We start from the raw sequence: 5,000 nt of genomic DNA, 5'->3' as shown, positions 1-5,000 counted from the left end.
GTTTTCGAATGCCGTTAGAACAGCATATGGCCATTGTTGTAATGGTGTGAGAAAGGAACTCGTAGTAATTTCGACGTGCGGCGGTTTTTCACCGAAGAAAAGTAGTCCACGAAAAGTTACGTAAAAAAAGGGAACATTTGAAAGGAATAAAACAATAAAAATGGGGAAGGACATTGTTTTCCAAGAGGTGTTGAACCGAAGGAGTAAATGAAAGATTGTCTCTTACATGATTTTATTATTGAACTATGTAGCACAATATTACTTTCTGAGTATTATCAGTACTTAATAATTTATCACTAGGGCTATGACAACAGCATATTCTTTTCATAGTTTTAACTCTTGAGTGTGTATCCCTTGATATCTTATACGCGTTTATATAGAGTGATGTGGTTCTCAGTTGATTAACTGTGTCTAACTGTGTCGCACATATTCTCGAGAGTCAAAATAATGAAAAGAATATGCTGTGGTACTAGCGCTATTTATCACATTTGGGTCTTTTATATGTTTAAAATACAATGGACATTATTTTAATAGAAATGTTGATTAAAAAAACTTTTAAAAATACGAAATAATGTTTTCAAAATAAAACTTCTCTTATTTATATATATATATATATATATATATATATATATATATATATATATATAAGTGAACATGTCTGTGTCTGTGTCTGTGTGTCTGTGTGTCTGTCTGTGTACATTTCCCTACGCAATAACTCTCAATTTTTGGTCTACAGACTCGAAATTTGATATACAGGGTACTGAGATTTGGGAAAATCTATGTGATCGGGTTTCGGCCACAAATTTGGCTGTTAAGGGGTCAAAGTTCAACGATTTAACCTTTGATAACTCTATCAAACTCCTCCGACAAAGTGTGGTCTAACCACTTGAAATTTTAGATATAGGTTCCTTGGACATGGATCTAACTTAATACTTTGATTTGAGCCCACAACAATAAATGTTAAGGGGTTATAATAGGGGTCAAATTAAAAAAAATTGACCGCTTTTTTTGTTTTTTTGCTCAACATACACCTCCAAACACCCGGGCAACGCCGGGCACCCATGCTAGTATATATATATATATATATATATATATATATATATATATATATATATATATATATATATATAAGTGTCTGTCTGTCTGTCTGTCTGTATACATTTCCTTACACAATAACTCTCTCAATTTTAAGTCTACAAACTCGAAATTTGATATACAGGGTACTGAGATTTTGGAAAATCTTTGTAATAAATTTCCGGACAGAAATTTTGCTATTAAGGGGTCGAAATTCAACGATTTGACCTTTGAGAACTCTACCAAACTCCTCCGACAATTTTTAGTATAAACACTTGAAATTTTAGATATAGATTCCTTGGACATGGATCTAACTTAATAACTTGATTTGAGCCCAAAACAATAAATTTTAAGGGATCAAAATAGGGGTCAAAGTTTAAAAAAATTTACCTCTACGGTCTCTAAAAAATTACTCAGACAATTTCTGGTCTAAATATTTGAAATTTTACATAAAGTGTATTCAGAGAAATGGCAAGCATTTTAATCGGTTTGGATCGGAAATTTGAGCTACAAATATAGAAATCTATGTATGTATGTTTGCATGTCTGCCTAAAACTTTTGACAACGGCGACGGATTCGCACAAGATCAGTATCGTTTTGAAGCTCGACCCTTCAGACGACAAATACCGAAAAATTGGCTAAAAACGTCGATTTCTTCATCCTCAACTGGGCACGTTTAGGGAGAGGTCGCTTTTTTCACCGATATTTACGAAATTCATCTCCTCTTTTCGATTGTCTAGCCTTAATTTTAACCTACGTCACTTCCGATTTAGCGGTGGTCGTAACAGAAAAGACGTCACGTTTCCCCCCCCCCCGTTCTTTTCCTCCTTCGCAGTACGGGTTCGAGCCTGCCTTCCTACTACCACTTTTTTTTTTTGCTCAACACACACCTCCAAACACTCGGGAAACGCCGGGCACCGATGCTAGTATATATATATATATATATATATATATATATATATATTGACTGTCATGGTTCTTGTGGGTTGCGACGTTGTTTGGCTGTGGAATTTATATATATATATATATATATATATATATATATATATATATATTGACTGTCATGGTTCTTGTGGGCTGCGACGTTGTTTGGCTGTGGAGTTTATTATATATACATATATATATATATATATATATATATATATATATATATATATATATATATATATATTGACTGTCATGGTTCTTGTGGGCTGCGACGTTGTTTGGCTGTGGAATTTATATATATATATATATATATATATATATATATATATATATATATTGACTGTCATGGTTCTTGTGGGCTGCGACGTGGTTTGGCTGTGGAATTTATTATATATATATATATATATATATATATATATATATATATATATATATATATATATATGCATATAACTTCTCTTTAAATGCGGTTAGTTATGTTTTATCTTAATCTTGAACTCTGAATGAACTGTTTTCCATATTTATATTCTTATGTTTTTAAAGTTTTGTGACTACAACTCATAAAATTTTTAGTTTCATCCTATGCAGTAACCAGCAGTAATACATAGAAATGCTAAAATTTTAGCATGGTTCTCTGATTATTTTGCTAACAGTGGTCCTCTGATGAGAAGAATTTGCATTCTTTGAAACTCTGCGGATAAAGGATTACTTAGCTATCAGTTTTGGAGTATTCTGCCGAATAATAAAAACTTTTTGTAAATTTCTACTTTGCAGTTCTGTTTTTATTTTTATTTATCGTAAACTCTACTATCGTCAGTGAATGGATTGAGCTTTTTCATTTGGATGGGATTAAAATATAAATAACTATATTTATATTTGGTTTTTGAATTTGCCTTTTTCTTCATTAGTAAATTCCTTCTAAAACCTTTTCTGATATATATATATATATATATATATATATATATATATATATATATATATATATATATATATACATTATGGACATTGCCGTCGATTTCGACGAATAAGGTTCGTCCACAACAACTAAGTTGTTCGGAAATCCACACAAATGAATTGTTTATGGTGTTGAAGGCTTTGTGTAGAACCAACCACATTTTAGCTATTACTGCTAATCTCTGCCGGTTCAAATGATTGCCACAAAAAAGAGCATACAGCAGACCGCAATTTTATACATCAGAGTTTTATCTTCTCCTAGATATATGTCTTAACGAAAACTGGGGGTAGGTTTTTCCTTGTGAATAAATGCGCCCTCAGATACAAACATGAACATTTCTACGACTTAGCGCGGTACATACAGCGCCCAGCAATTCCAAAAATTCCAAATGGTCACCCGTCTGGTACTAGCCAGGCTCATCGTTGCTAAACTTCGGTGATCTGGCGAAAACCGATTTGTAAACGTGACGTTCAGTATATATATATATATATATATATATATATATATATATATATATATATATATATATATATATATGAAACACACGTGTCTTTTTTATTGGCATCTGACAAATTCTTGACGCCCAATAGGGCGTCCCCTGCTTCGTTATAAAGATAAACTAAAAAAACAACCTCAAGCGTTGTGGAATTTCGCTGAGTTCCTGGGAGAGTACAGCAGGGGATCGCAGAGAACGGAGGAAGATGTGTTTCCTAGGGACCAAAGAATTTTAACATAACCGCCTTTTTCATAGGACGCCATTCGTGCAAATATGAAGGCAAAACACAAGAGAAATCCACTAAAAATGAATATGCAACTGTGGTTTCAAAGCACACAGCAAAGCAGGGTTATTTGTTCACTCGAGAAGGCATCTTTGACCGACGAGCATATGAACGTTCACCATCTGCGGAGGAGTGTGCTGGACGTCTACAGGATTGCAATGATGCATGTGGTGTCACAGAGCTTGGGAGCTGCTGAAGATTGCATACTGGACCCTCATTCATCGTCTTCGATGAGAGGATCCACCATATATATATATATATCTATATATATGAAACACCACTAGTTGCTGTACGTATTTAATTATCATAGTAAAATATATATATATATGTGTGTGTGTGTGTGTGTGTGTGTGTGTGTGTGTGTGTGTTACTGCTTAATTTTATCACATAAATTAATGCATGAAAATATAATTTTATGCGTAAATTTTCAGTATATATATATATGTTTGTGTGTATGTATATATATATATATACATATACATATATATATATATATATAACTACTTCATTTACTCACATAAAATTAATATACGAAAGTATAAATTTATGCGTAAACTTTAAGTATTTACTTCAAAAAGTTCTCAATACGTAGATAGAGCTAGTTAGTTTTTACAACTTACTATATATATGATAAATCATCACAGTAAATATATGCGGATTAAGCTACATGGCTGCGTCCGCGTTTCATCCCTGTTTAAATCATAATTATATATCCCTGTAACATTAGATGATGTTACATGAAATATTATATATGTGCGTATACACTGTATGTGTGTGTTTACAAAGAGACAGAGACCGACTGGGATAGATAGATAGATAGTAAATTGCAAAAATCTATTTACAGCAATTCATCCCTGTAGAGAATATTCATTATATCTTCATATAAAATTTTATGTGTACACATGAAATAATATATATATATATATAATATATATATAATACATATATATAATATATATATGCATAGAGAGAGAGAGAAAGAGAGAGAGAAAGAGGGTTTTAAAGAAAGAGATATATAGATAGATAGATAGTAAATTAGATAGATAGATAGTAAATTGTAAAAATATATTTACAACAATTCATCCCTGTAGAGAATATTCATTATATCTCCATATAAAATTTTATGTGTACACATGAAATAATATATATATGTGTGTGTGTGTGTGTGTGTGTGTGTGTGTGTGTGTGTGTGTGTGTGTGTGTGTGTGTGTGTGTATAGAGAGAGGGGGAGAGATAGATAGATAGATAGATAGATAGATAGTGTA

General features: G+C 32.1%; 1 protein-coding gene across 1 annotated transcript in view; it reads right to left on the bottom strand.

Moving 5' to 3' along the window:
• LOC145259930 (major facilitator superfamily domain-containing protein 6-like) overlaps positions 1–5,000 on the bottom strand; it is a 387,142-nt gene that overhangs the window by 345,958 nt on the left and 36,184 nt on the right. The gene's annotated exons all lie outside the window — the stretch shown is intronic.

The sequence above is a fragment of the Euprymna scolopes genome, chromosome 35 (assembly GCF_053919585.1).
Source record: "Euprymna scolopes isolate OS-2025 chromosome 35, ASM5391958v1, whole genome shotgun sequence".
Lineage (NCBI taxonomy): Eukaryota > Metazoa > Mollusca > Cephalopoda > Sepiida > Sepiolidae > Euprymna > Euprymna scolopes.
Note: the sequence above shows the minus strand (reverse complement) of the source record. Positions and strands in the feature narration are given on the sequence as shown.